Consider the following 20,095-nt stretch of genomic DNA (forward strand, 5'->3'; position numbering starts at 1 on the left):
ATGTTACCAGGCTCCCCCCCCCCCCACTTCTCTCCTCAAGGCAATCATCCATGAAATCTGCCAGTGTTACCACACCCTGTGACCCTCTTGTCCCTGTGCTGATAGAAAGTGGTACCTCCTTCAATGCTCCCAAATAATTAAATGCTGCTCTTCAGTGCTGCCCAACCAAGACAGCTTCCTCCCAATTTTGCCAGATCCTGAGACTTCCCTCTCCCAGTACTGCCACTGGTGTTTACAGATCCCAGTATTTCCCACCAATGCTGCCAAAGTCTGGGACCCACTGCCCCCGACCTCCCACAACGGTGCCAAAACTTTGGATTCATCCCATTACTCCAGACACCAGGAATCATCCAGTAAGCCCAAACCCCTCATTCTATATACCACTGCTACTAAAGTCCAGCAACACCCATATCATTTGCTAAAACCCATACCTGCCCCTATCCCTACTGCAAAAACTCACATAACCCCCATCTCCAATCTGCTATGTGTTGCCTTCTATCTTCTTGTATGCTCTGGGCTTTTGCAGGAGTTAAAAATTAAATACATAGTGAAAAGAACATATTAAACAAGACCGCTTAATTATTCATGGACAGATACAATGCCAAAACGGATAAAAGGATCATATTTTGACTTACGTAGGATTTGAAGCTGATAAAGAATTAAACCAGAGAGATTTAAAGGTGGAACTGGTAGAACTATTCGCCCATTCTATAAATAGATCAACTGATTTAGCCAACCGAATGATAAATATGCATACGAACTTGATGTGAAATCTTTTCGAGTTTTATCGCTGATGATGTTAAATAGTACCGAAAGGATTGTGTATATTGGTATCAGTGATTTACAGCAGGAACTACGGGCAAGGTGCACGTTACCGGCACATGCGGTGCAGGTGAAGGTGTGGACGAGTTGCGTCAGATCTTTGCTTACGTATCGCGACACTTGTTAAAATTGACGAGCCACAGCTGGGCTTCGTATTCATTCATTCAGCTCGATCGTTCGAAGAATCCCCGGGACAGGGCGAGCGGCTCGATTGCGCCTACAGTCGGTTTAAGGTCAGCATTTCTACGGCTATTTGCATTCAAACGAGCTCCAAGAAAGTGTTGTTTGTAGGTGGCACTGTATCCCAAGTACTGTACAGCTTTCGTTTTGACCGGAATTCAGAGCTTAGTTGATGCTGTTTTTTAAAAATCTGTGGGGTATTATGTAGGGCGTTTACTTACAGATTTAGCTTCAATATTATTGGTTTACACTAGTTCAAAAAAACTAGTGCCCTAATCGTGACCGTCCGAAATAAAAATGATGCCGGGTTGAAGTGCGATGTTTTAAAACGAAGCAAACTTTTTTTTTTGCTTTCTGGAGGAATTTTGCATTTAAAAAAAGTTGCCGTGTTTGTACTAATACTTGGGATCCGAGTCAAGTGCATGACTGATAACATTTGAACTTTTAGCTTGTTAACATTAAGTTAATAACTTTTTTCTGGGTTTTGTTTTCATTCTTTTGCATAATTAAGCATTTAGACTTGGTTTAATGAGGGAGGGATAATTTGCTTTTCTCCCGCCCTAATTTTCGTTTGACCACTTTTCCCCTTCGAGGTAAAAGCGGTGCAATTCTGGGACCCTGTCACTGGAGCACAGCTCCCTGACTGGCTGCAGGTGCCATTTTAAAGGCACTCGGATTTGAAGTTAATATATCTTTTAAGATGTTTTGGATTGTGATGCTATTATTGTTTTTCGTTTTGTCTCTGATTTAAAAAAAAATGTTTTTGTTTAAGCTTTTTAATTAGATTTGAAAAGGGTTTTGTGTATAAACTTACTTTTGATGTTCAGCCTGGTGTCACGATGGCATTTTTCAAAGCACTCTTCAGAACTGTTCCAGGAACTGAGTTTTCCCCCAAAAAACTGAGGATGCAGCAATGTTCTTTTAACTTTCAATAATGCCTAGCTGTTTGACTGCACCACATAAATATGGAAACTATGCAGAGTAGAATAAATGGCATTATCTTCAATCATCTTGCAGATTGAAAACTCAACTTCTAGTAGTTTTGTCCTTTTTTATTAGGAAGGATGTGAAGGCCTTAAAGAGGGTGCAGAAAAGATTTACTTTTCCAGGGCTGAGGGATTTCAGTTACTTGGATAGACTGGAGAAACTGGGGTTGTTCTCCTAAGAGCAGAGAAGGTTGAGAGGAGATTTGATAGAGGTATTCAAAATCATGAATGGTCTAGATAGAGAGAAACTGTTTCCATTGGTGGAAGGGTTGAGAACCAGAGGACTTAGATTTAAGGTGATTGGCAAAAGAACCAAAGGTGACATAAGGAAAAACTTTTTTCACACAGCGAGTGGTTGTGATCTGGAATGCACTGCCTGAGGTGGTGGTGGAGGCAGATTCAATTGTGGCTTTCAAAAGGGAATTGGATAAGTACTTGAAGGGAAAAAATTTGCAGGGCTACAGGGAAAGGGTGGGGGCGTGGGACTAGCTGGATTGCTCTTGCAGAGAGCTGGCATGGACTCGAGGCCGAATGACCTCCTTCCGTTCTGTAACCATTCTATGATTCTATTTGTTATTTCCCAATCAGGATTATAAAAGTTTTGGTGAGGTCTTGGAATAAAAATCATTCTAACCATTTCAAAAAAAGCTTCCCTCTTTTAGAATGCCATGAAGGAACTTTGCAAATCATTATTAATGCAAGGATGTCAACCGAATGTAACTAGATCTCTCCTCCCTTCAATTTATATTCACTGTTGTAGATTTTACCATGTATGTATGTAACGTTTGGGTGGGAGAAGATCCATGTATGCTCATCACAAGCTGTTTGTACTTTGTACTTTGTCTCATTGGGGATAAAATTTAACTTCACGCCACAAAACGGGCAGTAATGGATCAGCAGCTTTTGATGCACCCTGCCCAATTTCCCTTTTCATTGAAACTTGGTCAGTGGTGATGTGTGATGCAAGATACCTTGCATCCGCTGGGTCTTCAAATATGAATTTTTTTTAGATTTACCTGAGTTTTAGTTACATTGAATGCAACATAATGAGAAGCAGCTGTTGCTTATGTTAAGACTGTGGCGTTAGCATGTCATGTAGGTTTTTTTAATTGTGCTGAACAAGTAGCTGTTTACTCACTTATTGTGGGGGCAGCGGGGTTGTTGAGGAAATACAAGTTGAAGAGATGTTGATAAAGGCCATTAACTTAAATGGTATTTGTGATGTTGACTTCCAACTTCATTCCATGATTCTTCTCTGGCTGGTAGGATTTAGAAACTGAGAAGATGTTAATACCATGAGTCTGCAACCTATTGTATCATCCAGCTCAACTTGAAAATCCAAAAATCTTAATTACAAATTACTTTTGTGCCATTAGTACCTCAAAATATTTACAGAAAGTTCTCATAACTTTTTTGCGCAGATGAAGGGAGACTTTTTTTAAGGAAGTCCTAACTTTTAAAACCTTTTTCCCCCACATCCCCATATGAGTGAATAATAAATTGAGCACCTTATTTAATCTGTTAAGAACACTAGTGTGGTGCAATAACTTTTAATATGCCTTGTTATTGGACATTTTCAAGGTGGGTAATATAAATCACACGGTAATACATACTTCACTAAGCATGGACTTGTTAAAGGCAAATCGTGTTTAACTAACGAGTTTTTGATGAGGGCAAAACGGTTGATCTGTATATGGATTTTCAAAAGGCATTTGATAAAGTGTCACATAATAATAGGCTTGTCAGCAAAATTGAAACCTGTGGAATAAAAGGGGCAGTGGCAGTGGCAGCATGGATATGAATTCTAAAGGGGGTGCAGGAACAGAGAGACCTGTGGGTATATGTGCATAAATCTTTGAAGGTGGCAGGACAGGTTGAGAAAACAGATTTAAAAAGCATATGGGATTCTGGGCTTTATCAATAGAGGCATAGAGTACAAAAGCAAGGAAGTTATGTTGAAGCTTTATAAAACACTGGTTCACCCACAACTGGAATATTGTGTCCAATTCTGGCCACCAAACTTTAGGAAGGATGTAAAGGTCTTAGTGGGTGCAGAAAAGACTTACTAGAATGGTTCCAAGGATGAAGGACCTCAGTTACGTGGGTAGACTAGAGAAGTTGGGGTTGTTCCTCTAAGAGCAGAGAAGGTTGAGAGGAGATTTGAAAGAAGTGTTCAAAATCGTGAAGGGTTTAGATAAAGTAAATAAAGAGAAACTGTTCCCATTGGCAGAAGGGTTGAGAACCAGAGGACACGGATTTAAGGTGATTGGCAAAAGAACCAAAGGTGACATGAGGAAAATCTTTTTTTTTTACGCTGTGAGTAGTTATGATTTGGAATGCGCTGCCTGAAAGGGTGGTGGCTTTCAAAAAGGAATTGGATAATTACTTGAAGGGGGTGGGAAATTGCAAGGCTATGGGGAAAGAGCGGGGGACTGAGACTAACTGGATTGCTGTTAGAGAGCTGGCATGGGCTCGATGGGCCGAATGATCTCCTGTGCTGTAACCATTCGATGATTCTGAGGTGGTTGGCTGAAACAAAGCCAAAGAGGATGGGTGGACAAAGTAACTAAGCAACAAATTATTAGCATAACAATTGTACTACTTTCACAAAGTCTGGTAACTATGTAATATTGTTACAAAAACATACTTCAGTATTTATAGCAAGACACTGTTCAGTATCGGCATATAGCTGAAAGCCAGTCTTTCTGTCCAATATGCTTCTAGGTGAAGGAAGGAAGGAAGAAGAGAGAGGATTCAGTTAAGCCAGTAGACTTTAATCTTGTGATATTTATAAATATAACCTCAAATTGCTCCTCTGTTACTAGCATCAGTAACTGACTTGTTATCATCAGTACTAGTGTGTAGCAATACTATTCTTAATTGCAGCTTAAGTTTTGAAGCATCAAGACTAATTTTACTCCTAGCTGTTTTTAACAATTCATGGATGACAGTGTGAAAAATACACATCTACCATATCACTTTGCTGACATCCTAATGTACATAATGCTATTGTAGGAGTTCATTTGCAAAAAGAACATAACCTTGGCTTGTCCACCAAAATAACAAACAAATGGCTGCCACCATACAAAGTCTACTGGATAGACCTTTCAATTTTAAATATAATATTTGCACCCACGAAGGGGTAAAATCAACTGTGGGTGATGGTAAAATATTTGTTTCTGTTGCTAGTGGTAAGTTCTCCATAGCTCACTAAATTGAAGATGTGTATTGGGATAGTGTGGAAGATTGTCCTGCATCTGACCTGTGCTTGATGATTTTTTTTTTTGTCATTGGCCACTGAATGTCTCAGCTTTGGCTCAGTGGTAGCACTCTTGGCTCTGAATTAGAAGGTTGTGGGTTCAAGTCCCACACTCGAATAGTAGTCAGGTGTCACCTTCAGAATGCAACGTTAAACTGAGATCCCGTCTGCCCGCCCCTGGATGTAAAAGATCCCATAGCATTGTTGAAAGAAGAGCAGGGGAGTTCTCCCAGTGTCCAAGCCATCCATTTATCCCTCCACCAAAACCACTAAGTTTAATTGGTCAATTTATCCCATTGCTGTTTGTGGGATCTTGTGCATATTCCCTACTTTACAACAGTAACAACACTTCAGAAGTAATTAATTGGCTGTGAAGGGCTTTGGGATATCCTGAGGTATATAATTGCAAGTCCTTTCTTAAAAAATAGTGATACTAACATTGAAAACATGAAAATACTGAAATTATCTATTTAAAAATAGGGTTTTAAAATGATAAGCTCTGAGGTACTACCTTTTACTTGTATTTTTTCAATCTTTAACATTTCTATAATTTTTATGCATTAAGTTCAATTTATAGTATGTAAGAACTCTTCGTGTTCTGAAGACATGGAAAAACCTAGTGTTTTAATGCTCCCTGCCCCCATTAAACTTGCATATGGACAGATGTTGCATTTTTTTAAAAAAGTACTAGATAAATGCACTACAGGCTATTACATTCAAATTGATTAAAATCTTTTTCATATCAAATTTCCACTTTGCTGTGATTATGCTGCTTAATTCAAATTATTTGATCATTCAATTCCTAACCCAAAACTGCTTCGACTTATCAGCCTAGAGTCTGAATTGTAGAAATCTGTGAAAAACATAAAAACCTATGTTCCCACCTTGTGTCTATAAATCGTAGTGCCAATCTTTCCCTTCCTGTGGACAAAAACAAGGGCACCAGATTGGAATAGGGCAGATTTTAGATGGATAAGCAGAGAGTTAGGGACTGTAGATTAATAATGGAAATTTTTGTAAAGGAGATTGCAAAATGGCTGTATTTACTTCTTTTAAGAATGCTGTTGATAATGGAAGTTAGAAACTAAAATTGAAGAGTGCAAATGGGGCAGATGGGAATGATTTCAAAAATAAAAGCGATTTTTAAGCAAGTAAGGAGGGAGTATGAAGAGAGAATCTCAAAATATAAAGTGAAATATTCTCTAAATATATCCATAAAAAGAGAATGGTTAAATGTGCATGGATAGTGAGTTAGAGGATAAGCAGGAGTTGGTGGGGATACAAAATAAGTACTGTTCACCGTTTACAAAATAAAACACTCTTGAGTAGATAAATCCTGATTTAGTTAAGTGAGATGAGTGACTGTTTAATAGAAGTATTAGAGAAGTTAGTTAAGCTAAAGGAGGACAAAGTGCTTGGAGCTGATGGAATACATACAAGGATCCTGAGGGAAATGGGGGAAGAAATAGTGAAAGCCCAAGAAATTTTATATTTCAGGGTTCTGTTGAGTGGATTGGTGACAGGACTAGACTGGCCACTAATCATTTTCAGAAAGGGGAACCAAACTAACCTGGGTAATTTCAGACCAGTGTGCATTTAACATCTGGTGGGGAAAGTTTGTTGTCATTAAAGATAGAATTACTAGATTAAGAAAAGTAACTAGAAGCAGCCAACACTGATCTCACAAAGGGCAATTGTGCTTGACAAACCTGAGTACTTTGAGGAGGTGATATATATGATGGATGGGGGAAATAGTGGATGTGGTGTACAAGGACTTTCAGAAAGCTTTTGACAAGGTACCTTGAAGATTAAGGGGTATGGAATTAGGCAAGAATAGAAAATTGGGTTAGAAGGGAAGAAACGGAGTGGATGTTAAGCGGTGTCCCACAAGGACCTTTCTGGTACCATTTCTGTCCACTGTGTAAATCAGTGATTTTTGGGCTAGAGGGAATGGTGTCCAAATTTGCAGACAATACTGAAATAGGAGGCATAGTAAATAATTCTGAGGGCTGGGCCACAAGAAGCTGAAAGAAAGGGCAAAGAAGTGGCAGATAGAATTTAAGGTCTGATAATGTGAGATGATACATTTTGGTTTTTTAAACAAAAAAAGTAATGATTATACTTTTGGGGGGTCGGGGGGGGGGCGCGAGGGTGACTGGAAGAGCAGAGTGATTTGGGATTCAGTTTCACAACTTTAAAAGCAGCACATCAAATGGCTTTAATAAAAAAGAAAATTAATGGATTACTGGGTTTTAGAACCTAAAAATTGAGATATAATGGTAAAACTACATAAAGCCTTAAGACTTTAATTACAGTACCATGTGCAGTTTTGAGCTTCATGCTATAGAAAGGATGTTGAGGCAATAGAGAGGGTACAGTTCATTAGGTTGCTACCTGCTATGAGGAAAGACAAATTTTAAAAAAAGTACTGGTGCTGTTTTCATTATAATTACAGGGTGTTTTAAAATGATGAAGGGATAGGACAGAGTAGACAAACAAACTTGTTTCCAGTAATTAAGGGTCTCAAGCAAGGGGCTATAGATTAAATGTAAGAGACTTGGGTCAGAGCAAGTGAAACTTTATTTTACTGAAGATTGACAGGCTGTGAAATGCACTATCCAAGTTAGTGATTTGAAGCAGCGACCATGTTTAATGTGGTTGAAGGTAAAGGGGTTATAGGAACAGTGTGGGCCGTGGGATTAGGACTGATACTTGTGGAGGATAAACACCAATATAGACTTGTTAGAACGAACAGCCTGTTTCTGTGTTATTTATATGTAAAAGTTCTTGTCTAATGCTAAAACTGCTGGCAGTGGAACTCCACTGCCCCACTACCTTAGCTGAATGAGTATATTATGGTAGCAAAATGAATAATGCAGTAAACATTGGGGTCAGAGAAGTTTGTAAAAATTATGACCACGCTTTAAGAGGAGCAAGATGCAACTTCCCGCTTCTTCCAGCAAGTAAGTTTTACCCTGATGCCAGATTGATTTCCCCCCGCCCCCCATCTCTTTCTACCAAACCCCTCCCCACCCCACCCCTGTAGAAATTTGAGAAGTACCTTCCTCTTGAAATATTAAATGCTAATAGTCCAGCTAGGAAATAACAGTCCACCTGAACAGTTTCAGTTGAAGAACTAGCATACTTGCTTAAAACCAGAGGAACAGAAAACGTATTGATGGGGCTTTTAAGCACCAGAATAGACACATTGCAGTGGGGCTTTCATCTTTCTCAGACACTGCTCTGTAACAATCTAATTACTGAAAAGTAATAGACTTCAAACAGTCTTTGCCAGAGTATGTTTTCTTATTTAAAATAAAAATGCTGAAAGCTAAACAAGAATACAATGCTGTTTTGATTTGAAGTGCTTTTTATTTGAAAGGATCACATTGCTGATACCAGTGTTGCTGTGCAATGTAGACTTTACCTTCAGCCCAGCCTGATTGTTTCAGATCTGAGACACTCTGGAAAACCTTATTACATGCTAGGTGTTCTATACCGCTGCATAGCGCAGGTTCCGACCACTTCCTACCTAAAATGGAAAGAATCTTACAACACCAGGTTATAGTCCAACAATTTTATTTGAAAACCACAAGCTTTCGGAGGCTTTCTCCTTCGTCAAGCGAATGTGGGAATCCTTGAACGTTTCGCATTTATATTCAGAGAACAATACCTGGTGATTACAGATAATCTTTCCAACTGCCCGTTGTCAAGGCAATCAAAGTGTTCAGACAGAGAGGTGTTACCTACAGGACCATCGAATATACAAATGGCCAGAACACAGACAGACAGAGAGAGAGAGAGAGAGAAACACCCGAAAGGAAGAGAAAGACAGAGAATGACCCGTTGTGTTAAAAACAGATAACTTTTTTTCGCTGGTGGGGTTACGTGTAGCGTGACATGAACCCAAGATCCCGGTTGAGGCCGTCCTCATGGGTGCGGAACTTGGCTATCAATTTCTGCTCGACGATTTTGCGTTGTCGTGTGTCTCGAAGGCCGCCTTCGAGAACGCTTACCTGAAGATCGGTGGCTGAATGTCCTTGACTGCTGAAGTGTTTCCCGACTGGGAGGGAACCCTCCTGTCTGGCGATTGTTGCGCGGTGTCCGTTCATCCGTTGTCGCAGTGTCTGCATGGTCTCGCCAATGTACCATGCTCCGGGGCATCCTTTCCTGCAACGTATGAGGTAGACAACGTTGGCCGAGTCACAGGAGTATGAACCATGTACCTGATGGGTGGTGTCCTCTCGTGTGATGGTGGTATCTGTGTCGATGATCTGGCATGTCTTGCAGAGGTTGCCGTGGCAGGGTTGTGTGGTGTCGTGGACGCTGTTCTCCTGAAAGCTGGGTAATTTGCTGCGAACGATAGTCTGTTTGAGGTTGGGTGGCTGTTTGAAGGCGAGTAGTAGAGGTGTGGGGATGGCCTTAGCGAGGTGTTCGTCGTCATCGATGACATGTTGAAGGCTGCGGAGAACATGGCGTAGTTTCTCCGCTCTGGGGAAGTACTGGACGACGAAGGGTACTCTGGTTGTGTCCCGTGTTTGTCTTCTGAGGAGGTCTATGCGATTTTTCGCTGTGGCCCGTCGGAACTGTCGATCGGCGAGTCGAGCGTCCTATCCCATTCTTACGAGGGCGTCTTTCAGCGTCTGTAGGTGTCCATCGCGTTCCTCCTCGTCTGAGCAGATCCTGTGCATTCGCAGGGGATGGCCTCTTTGACGTGGTTGGGGTGGAAGCTGGAAAAGTGGAGCATCGTGAGGTTGTCCGTGGGCTTGCGGTAGAGTGAGGTGCTGAGGTGCCCGTCTTTGATGGAGATTCGTGTGTCCATGGTGAGCTTGATGGTGGGATGGAACTTGTTGATGTTATCGTGTAGTCTCTTTAGTGATTCTTCGCCGTGGGTCCGTCGAAAGAAAATGTCGTCTATGTATCTGGTGTATAGCGTTGGTTGGAGGTTCTGTGCAGTGAAGAAGTCCTGCTCGAACTTGTGCATGAAAATGTTGGCGTATTGGGGTGCGAATTTGGTCCCCATGGCTGTTCCGTATGTTTGGGTAAAGAACTGGTTATCGAAGGTGAAGACATTGTGATCCAGGATGAAGCGGATGAGTTGTAGGATGGCGTCTGGAGATTGGCTGTTGGTGTTGAGTATTGATGCTGTTGCAGCGATGCCGTCATCGTGGGGGATACTGGTGTAGAGTGCCGAGACGTCCATCGTGGTAAGTGTTCCTGGTTCAACTGGTCCGTGGGTACTGAGTTTTTGTAGGAAAATGGCAATTACCTAAAATGGCAATTGGGGTCCTATTTACATCATAGGACTCCGACTTCCATGTTAAAAAGGGCCTGTCATTTGAATCGGGCAGGCGCTTTGCACACCTGATGGTCGGCCTCTTTTTTTAATATGGCCGCATTGCTGGTGTTAACGGAGCGATAAGGCTCCAACCCCATTTTGAGACCATTACACCACGTTAATGCCAGGCAAGGACACTCAAAATCAACCCAATTGAGAGAAGTTTAGAGCTTTGATTACAAAAAAAATTAAGACCAGAAGATTGCAAGACTTTAAAGGCCAGAAGTGTGAGAGGTTGCTTATTAGATGAGCTTTTTCTTAAATTGAGTTTTGTGTGTTGGGTTCTGTGACCTTCCCCAGATATGGCAACAACATTGAAGTGTTGACTGAACTTGGGTTTTATTATAGAGTTGTGAAGAGCTGAAGTGTTTGCTATGAAAGAGGAAAAATTAGCTTCTTGAAGGTAGCTTTAGCAATTGAGATGAGGTCTATTTGGTTCGAGGAGATGGCAAGGTCAAGTATATTGACAGGACTCAGTGAATTAAGAGGTAGTTAAAATGAAGTACTTGGTTCGGCTTGGGAACATAAGAACACGAGTAAGGCATTTGGCTCATCAAGTTTGCTGTCCCATTTTTTTATTAACTGTGGCAGCTCCATCTAATTCCAATTGCCTACCTTTTCCCCCTTTTTTATATCTTTCCCCAGTTAAGTAGCTATCTCCTTTTTAAACACAGCAATTTATTTTTGTCTGTGGTTTCCTGGGCTTTGTGTTTCACATTCTTGCAATCCAATTGCCCATGTAAATTTCCTTCATTATTTTAAATGTCTCATTAAGATCACCTTTAACCTCCTTGTAAGAGACATGAAACAACTTTTTGAAAATCTGTTTCTTTTCATTCTTTGTCTTTTTGAATAGTATGGAAGAAATGAAGATGTATTGGTTTAGCCATTGCTCTGAGAGGCAGTGGGTGTTCTGTGCATTCTGCAAGAATTTTAACTGGTCCTCAACAATAATGATAGTCACAAGGTGAGTGGAGGAGGATGTTGCAGTGAGGACAGAATCCTTGAATTAATGGAAAGTCAAAGGGTGACCGAAACTAGTTAGCCATAAACATAGCTTTGGCAGAAGGGCAAAATTGTTTTGATGTAAATAGTGCCAGATCTTGTAGTAAATTTAAAAAAAAATGCTCCTCCTTGGCTTGCTGCTATTTTTTTAATGTAGCATAAATCTTGACTTTTTAATGCAGCATGTTTTTTAAAATTCAGGAATCCTATTGCAGCTTTTAAATGTTCAGTATGGCTACCTGTTATGTAGAACTTAATTTCTTCTCCAGTTTTTTGTGTGGGACTGGAATCACGTAGGCCAGATCAGGTAGAGGTGACCATTTCCATTCCTTGAAGGATATTATTAGGGAGCCAGTTGAGTTTTTACAGCAATGTGGTAGCTTTTTATGGTTATTTTCTTCTTTTCTGGGGCTAGCCCACAAATGATCAGATTTACTGAATTCAGTTTCACAACTTGCCATGGTGTGATTTGAACTCTCAACTTCTAGGTAGCCCAGTACTATAATCAATAAGCTACCATACACTATATTAGTATATTTGTATTTGAGCGGATGTGTAATGCTGAAGTACAGCTCCAACAGCTTGCTTCTGCCCTAGATGTGAAACACTTTTTTAAAAAAAGTTAGCAAATCTGGTGATCTTGCAGAAAATGTTTTTTTTTTTACACGGAGCGTTATGATCTGGAATGCACTGCCTAAAAGGGTGGTGGAAGCAGATTCAATAATAACTTTTAAAAAGGAATTTGATAAATACTTGGGTAAAAAATTTACCGGGCTATTGCGAAAGCAGGGGATTGGGACTAATTGCCTGCTCTTTGAAAGAGCTATCCACAGACACGATGGGCTGAAAGGTCTCCTTCCACGCTGTAGCATACTATGAAAAGATCCCATGGCACTATTCAAAGTAGCGCAGAGTTCTTCAGGTGTTTTAGCCAATATTTATCCCTGAACCAACAACACCAAAAATGGATTAACTGATTATTTATCTCATTGCTGTTTGTGGGACCTTGCTGTGTGCAAATTGGCAATTGCCTTTACTTGCATAACAACTGTGCTTACACTTCAAAAGTACTTAATTGGCTGTGAAGTGCTTTGGGATGTCTTATTCTACAATCCTGACCTCCTCAGGCAGTTGGGGGCCTGGGATGTGCCCATAGTGGTGGTGTGCCTGTCTGGGATATTAAAGGTACTGTATAAATGCAAATTCTTTTCTTTTATAACATGCTTAACTTTTCAACTCTACAAAATAGAAATCCTTTTGGCTGTCTCTGGGTAGGATAGTGGGATTATGGGAAATAGGCTGGAATTTTCTACAAATGTTGTTCCACTTGTATGTAACTAAATTTTGGTTGTGAGAAACAAATGGGCTTAATGTTGCTCCCAGGTGTGGCACCTACAACATTCTACTTGGATAAACCACAGGACCAAAACTCTGTGGCTCCTATGGTAAGTTTACTTGCATGAGTACAGTGAAAGGGGCAGGATCCCAATAGACTGGGTCCTAGCCTTCCGTGCCAGTTTCCATGGGGTGGAGCCACAAACATCGTCACTTGTGTCAGGAGGGAGTTGCTGATTTGTTTCCTTGTACCCAACCTAGCGGAACAGTTGCACGCTGGTATTCCATCTGGCATGTGAGAGGACCACCTATTCTACAATCCTGGCCTCCTCAGGCAGTTGGGTGCCTGGGATGTGCCCATAGTGGTGGTGTGCCTGTCTGGGATATTAAAATTGGATAACCCTTCAACCTCCCCCACACACCTTTCTTCGCATTCTTTGGTAGGATCAGCACTGGAGGCTATAGGTGGGCACATTCTGTGCCTGTGGATTTTTAGTCCCCACATTTTGTGTCCTTGAGGTACAGACAGTAAAAGCTTCATATTAATAAATAGACAAATGTGCTCACTAGTTGCATAGACATAAGGAGGTAACAAGTTTCTTAATAATCTGAAAAATTTCTTGGGGTTGGGTGGGAGGTGGTGAAGAAAGTGTAAAAGGTGGATTTTGGAATTGTACTTAATTCAAAAAGCACTCCACAGTTTTTGCATAACCTGGCCATTGCACATATTAGCTACCTTTTGGAACATTCAAGGGGATGCACCACTACACTTAATCATCGCAGAACAGTTGGCTCACCTTGGGATGCCTGGCAGAGTTAACAATTCAAGAACGTGCATGAAAACAGCAAATTGAAACAAGGTAGGGAACATGTAAATTGAAGCAAAATAGCTAGAAAATTACCACTGGGAAAGTAATAAACTATGACAGCAGCCAATCCCCCAATTTTTTCACACTCGACTCAGGAAGATTAGTGTGTCATGTCCCAAAATGTTGATTTCTGAAAGAAATCTATCTAATTTGCATTTGAGTGCCAAAATAGCATTGCATCCTGCAAGTTATTGCCTTCTGCCACTATCAGGAATGTGACTGGCAAGACTGGTATAAATGACTGCCAAGACAGATATAAATGATAAAAACCTCTAGGAACAATTCACTACCTGTTGGAGTGAGACTCCACAGCCTCCTTGATCACTTTATGGGCCTCCAAGGTTGAGTGTTATGGCAGGACCATATATCACACATTAACAGGGTTCTCTGAGACATTAATTACAAGCCCCAAATGGCTGCAGCAGGAGTAATTCATATTAACATCCAGCAATTTCATGATTGCCATTAACTTCAGTGGGGAGAAGGTAATTTTATCAGTTTTGGCAAGACTAGCAATGGAGTGGTGCAAATCATTCAGCAATTTGTGGAGAATCAAAATTCATGGCACATCTTTTACAACGCAAATTGCATTATTTTTTACGAATTAATAATGCTGAACACTGTTAAAGCGTCATTATTTTCCCAGCAATTTCTGACCCCCCTATCTCTGGAAAGACAATGGCCCAGAAATTGTTTGGAGCGGATCACTCTTGTTGAGCAATCAGATTGCAGCATTTTTGACAAGTTGCAAACAGCTTCTTCAAGCTGGAATGTAAAATCCAGGAAGTGGAAGGTACCACACTAAAATTATTTGTAAAAACTGTGGGGGAAATCCTATTAAACAAATAGGGGAAAATTTGAAAAATTTATTTTTTCAATGACCAAAAACTATTAAAATAAGGAGTAATGAGACTCCATTTTTTTAAAGCTAATTTTTAGCTGTTTGCCAATCATTAAGACTTACCGTGCTATTAAAACTTAGTTCAGACCTAGTATTTTTAAGCGTATCTGTTTTGTGGTGATAATTATTTTCCAGCTGGGTAGAAGAACAATTTGGCGCTGGTCCCTTGTTTCCACTGATTCCAGCCAGCGATATCCCTTTTAATTCGAAGCGGTCATTTTGCTGGTGAACCAGAAGGAGCAAGTTCTAGATTTCTGCGTTTCACTGCGCATGTGCAAACGCCGGAACTTGCTCGTCGATTTTGGCACTAACAACGGTAGGTGCTGTTGAGCTCACCGTTCTTTTCTAAGCAATATCTGGGTCATTACTCGTTTTTAAGTGCAACTATACTTATTGCTAGGTTTGGGGATGGAGGGCATAGGTCCAAATTAATAGCACTGGACTGTTATTAGTTTGGCTCTGAATTGTTTGAAACCACAGAATGTTTGTTTGACTGGTACAGTTAACCCTAACTTCAGAAAAGCAATCTTAACATGCACTGTGAATGGAGGGTTGTGCTCTAACATGCCAAATGGACTGTGGGGGTGGGCGGAGTATTCCATTCTCCGGAATCAACATCTCACTTGGGTAAGAATCCCTTTCCTTCAAATACAAAAATACACAACATTGCGAATATAAATTAGACAACATTTTTTTTAAGGCTTTAATTTATAGTGACACCAACTTCTCAAATCCCACTCTTTACAGTTCCTTCTGATCTGATGCTGATAGTCCACCTGTTAATGGCAATATTGTTTGACTTAATGACAACTGCCATGTTCAGAAGGAGAGGAAATGGCACATATTTTACTAATGCTGGGCTGATTGACCATAGCAGGGAACCAAGTATGTTTGCTTTGCAAGTGTCCCAAAACGTGGCCGTTATATAATAAATCTTGGTGCAGTTTATGTTGGCTGGGCTCCAGCATCAACCATGTTAGTCCAATACTAAATAATGCATAAACATCTCTGATGTAAACCAGAATGAAACTGTATTCATGGGAGTAAGACATTTGCATTCTGACAGTCCCTTCAGCTCTTTATTTATAACATTAAATTGCAAATAATATACCCAAAGGAATGTCTAAGATGAATAGGCCAATGTTAACTACAGAAAGAAATTGAAATACTGTAGTTAAAATACTTTCAAGGAAGATAGCTTGTTGTGAAATTAGGCCTGAATAGGTTAACATGACAAAGATATCCACATCACTAATAAAGTGGCAGTAGAAAGATTTAGAAATTGTTAGCTGCATCTCATTCTTATAACAATGATATGAAAACTCAAATCCTCACTTGGGGAGGGGGGGAGGGTGAAATAGAATAGATTCATATCCTGCATAATTGAGTAAGGAAGTAGAACTCTCCATCCTGATTTGTGTCAGGGGATTGAAAAGGGTTTCACAAATCCAGCCAGTTTTGGTGGATTTATAACTAACACGTCCCCTATTTCTTTTAATACCCTCCTTGGAGTAATGTGACCGATTCGTCTGGCCTTAATCCCATTAGTTTATCCATTGCATTTTTTCTCTTTTTATACTAATTCCTGTGACTTTCTCCTCACTCATTAGTGTCTAGTTACCTTTTTAGACAAGTGTCTTTTTGTGAAAGTGTTCTTGTAGCAATTGAAGCATCAATTTTGTAATGGAGGTGCTGAGGTGTGAAAGGAGGTACTTTTCCCAATAAAGGAATGGGAAAGTGAATGGCATTGTTGTCAAACCTCTCCTAATGGTTTAACAAAGAGGAGTTTGAGACAGAGAAGTAGGTCTCCTACTCAACAGACAACAAAATAGTGATCGTCTCTCAAAAACAAAATGGCTTTGGTTAAAATATGTCAAGTGACTGAAGTCTACAGGATCAGAACTAAACTTTTGAAATTGCTGAGCATTGTTTTTAAATCCATACCATGTGTTAAAAGGGTGGTTGCTGCAGTTTAAGTGTTGGACTTAAGGTGGATATCCCCCCTTGACTGTCTTATAATGAATCTATTGTTCCTTGCTTCCTTTATTACAGTGCCCTCTGGTTATTACACTTTCATTCTAGCTTTCACAAACTGGAGTGCAAGACAAAAATTAAAAAAAAAACTCAATAAATCAGAATTGAATACTTTTTGTTTATGGTCGCAACAAATAGCATAATTCAGTAACAAAAGCTAGCATTCATATAATACTTTTTAAAGTAGAGCACATCCCTTCATAGATAGGCATAAAGAAAATGAACGTCAAACCAGAGAAGGAAGGTTAGGAGGAGTGACCAAAGGCTTGAAAATATGTGATGTGGAGATGCCGGTGATGGACTGGGGTTGACAATTGTAAACAATTTTACAACACCAAGTTATAGTCCAGCAATTTTATTTTAAATTCACAAGCTTTCGGAGATTTTCTCCTTCCTCAGGCAAATGTTTCAAGATCTCCTTGAAGCCTACGCATTTATACATATTGAACAATAATAAATGGTGTTTACAGACTGCCTCTGCAACTGCCCGTTGCCAAGGCAATCACCGTGTTCAGACAGAGAGGTGTTACCTGCAGAACCTCCGAATACACATTCAATAAAAAAACAAACAGGGAAAAAAAAACAGAGAGAAAAAAAACACAGAGAGAGGCAGAAACATCCGGAAGGCAGAGAGAGCCAGCAAATGACCCATTATATTAAAAACAGATAACATTTGTTCGCTGGTGGGGTAACGTGTAGCGTGACATGAACCCAAGATCCCGGTTGAGGCCGTCCTCATGGGTGCGGAACTTGGCTATCAATTTCTGCTCGACGATTTTGCGTTGTCGTGTGTCTCGAAGGCCGCCTTGGAGTACGCTTACCCGAAGGTCGGTGGATGAATGTCCATGACTGCTGAAGTGTTCCCCGACTGGGAGGGAACCCTCCTGTTTGGCGATTGTTGCGCGGTGTCCGTTCATCCGTTGTCGCAGCGTCTGCATGGTCTCGCCAATGTACCATGCTCTGGGGCATCCTTTCCTGCAACGTATGAGGTAGACAACGTTGGCTGAGTCACAGGAGTATGAACCATGCACCTGGTGGGTGGTGTCATCTCGTGTGATGGTGGTATCTGTGTCGATGATCTGGCATGTCTTGCAGAGGTTACCGTGGCAGGGTTGTGTGGCGTCGTGGACGCTGTTCTCTTGAAAGCTAGGTAGTTTGCTGCGAACGATGGTCTGTTTGAGGTTGGGTGGCTGTTTAAAGGCGAGTAGTGGAGGTGTGGGGATGGCCATAGCGAGGTGTTTGTCCTCATTGATGACATGTTGAAGGCTGCGGAGAACATGGCGTAGTTTCTCCGCTCCGGGGAAGTACTGGACGACAAAGGGTACTCTGTTGGTTGCGTCCCGTGTTAGTCTCCTGAGGAGGTCTATGCGATTTTTTGCTGTGGCCCGTCGGAACTGTCGATCGATGAGTCGAGCGTCATATCCCGTTCTTACTAGGGCGTCTTTCAGCGTCTGTAGGTGTCCATCGCGTTCCTCCTCGTCTGAGCAGACCCTGTGTATTCGCAGGGCCTGTCCATAGGGGATGGCCTCTTTGACGTGGTTAGGGTGGAAGCTGGAAAAGTGGAGCATCGTGAGGTTGTCCGTGGGCTTGCGGTAGAGTGAGGTGCTGAGGTGCCCGTCTTTGATGGAGATTCGTGTGTCCAAGAAAGAAACTGATTCTGAGGAGTAGTCCATGGTGAGCTTGATGGTGGGATGGAACTTGTTGATGTTATCGTGTAGTCTCTTTAGTGATTCCTTGCCGTGGGTCCATAGAAAGAAAATGTCGTCGATGTATCTGGTGTATAGTGTTGGTTGGAGGTCTTGTGCAGTGAAGAAGTCCTGCTCGAACTTGTGCATGAAAATGTTGGCGTATTGGGGTGCGAATTTGGTCCCCATGGCTGTTCCGTGTGTTTGGGTAAAGAACTGGTTATCGAAGGTGAAGACATTGTGATCCAGGATGAAGCGGATGAGTTGTAGGATGGCTTCCGGAGATTGGCTGTTGTTGGTGTTGAGTATTGATGCTGTCGCAGCGATGCCGTCATCGTGGGGGATACTGGTGTATAGTGCCGAGACGTCCATCGTGGTGAGAAGTGTTCCTGGTTCAACTGGTCCGTGGGTACTGAGTTTTTGTAGGAAGTCTGTAGTGTCACGACAGAAGCTGGGGGTTCCCTGTACGATGGGTTTCAGGATGCCCTCGATGTATCCAGAGAGGTTCTCACACAGGGTTCCGTTGCCTGATACGATGGGACGTCCGGGTGTGTTGGCTTTGTGTATCTTTGGGAGGCAGTAGAAGTCTCCCACGCGGGGATTACGTGGGATGAGAATGCGTAGGATGCTTTGAAGGTCTGGATCGAAGGTCTTGATCAGTTTGTTGAGCTGGTGGGTGTGTTCTTTGGTCGGATCTGCGGGTAACCGTCTGTAGTGTTCCTGGTTGTCCAGTTGTCGGTATGCTTCTTTGCAATAGTCTGTTCTGTTCTGTATGACTATGGCTCCTCCTTTGTCCGCTGGTTTGATGACGATGTTGCGGTTGGTCTTGAGAGCGTTGATGGCGTTGCGTTGTGCTCGGGTGACATTCTGGACTGTCTTCTGAGTGCGGCTGATGAATCTGGCATTGACGCATTTCCTGACAGCTTGACGCATTTCCTGGCATTGACGCATTTCCTGACAGTTTTTACAGAGCTGCAAGAAAGCAGACAAGATCCCGAAAGGACTCCAGATCACGAACCCACTCAAGTCCACATACAACTCGGATTACGCTGAGAGACTTTGCCGCCGTACCTCTCGCACACTCCGCAACCATCTCATACACCAACTCTACAGCAGACGCCACAACCTCGAAACCAAGATAGAGTCCATACTCTCAACCTGTACTCAGGACACAGCAGACCAGCTACGTTATACCGCCAAACAGACGAGGCAACGGAACTACGCTGCCTACATGAAAACCAAGAGCAGGAAGCTTGAGAAACTCGGCATCACCACCAGCAACGACCAAGCTTCCCCTGGTATCACGGTTGCAACCACAGGGAAGTCTATTGTCAATTTATCCGACCACACCCTTCAACCAGACGAAATCGAAGTTCTCAGCCGAGGGCTCAATTTCTGCCCCACTACCAAAATGGACCCCACTAGTCTCGCGGCGGACACAGAGGAATTCATCAGGAGAATGAGGCTCCGGGAATTCTACCACAAACCCCAAGATTTCAGCAGCGAACCCAATGAGACAATCGACGATCCGGAACAGCAGACAGAGGGATCCGCGGTACAGCAACCGAAGAGGAAAGAGTCAAACTGGACTCCTCCGGAGGGTCGCTGCCCTCAGCTGGACATGTATGCTCAAGCTGTCAGGAAATGCGTCAATGCCAGATTCATCAGCCGCACTCAGAAG

The 20,095-nt window shown here is 41.8% G+C and overlaps 1 protein-coding gene across 6 annotated transcripts in view; it reads left to right on the forward strand.

Moving 5' to 3' along the window:
* The first annotated feature begins 911 nt into the window (after positions 1–911).
* The window catches only part of LOC137323640 (growth factor receptor-bound protein 14-like), a 248,495-nt gene continuing 229,311 nt past the window's right edge, over positions 912–20,095 (forward strand). For 2 of the 6 annotated variants that reach the window (XM_067987362.1, XM_067987363.1), the window contains exon 1: positions 915–1,055. The gene's annotated coding sequence lies outside the window, so the exon portion shown is untranslated. Of the gene's footprint in view, positions 1,056–20,095 lie in introns of all 6 variants that reach the window. The other 4 variants (XM_067987360.1, XM_067987361.1, XM_067987366.1 and 1 more) reach the window with 3 other exon arrangements.

This window comes from Heptranchias perlo, chromosome 7 (genome assembly GCF_035084215.1).
Source record: "Heptranchias perlo isolate sHepPer1 chromosome 7, sHepPer1.hap1, whole genome shotgun sequence".
Taxonomy (NCBI): Eukaryota; Metazoa; Chordata; class Chondrichthyes; order Hexanchiformes; family Hexanchidae; genus Heptranchias; species Heptranchias perlo.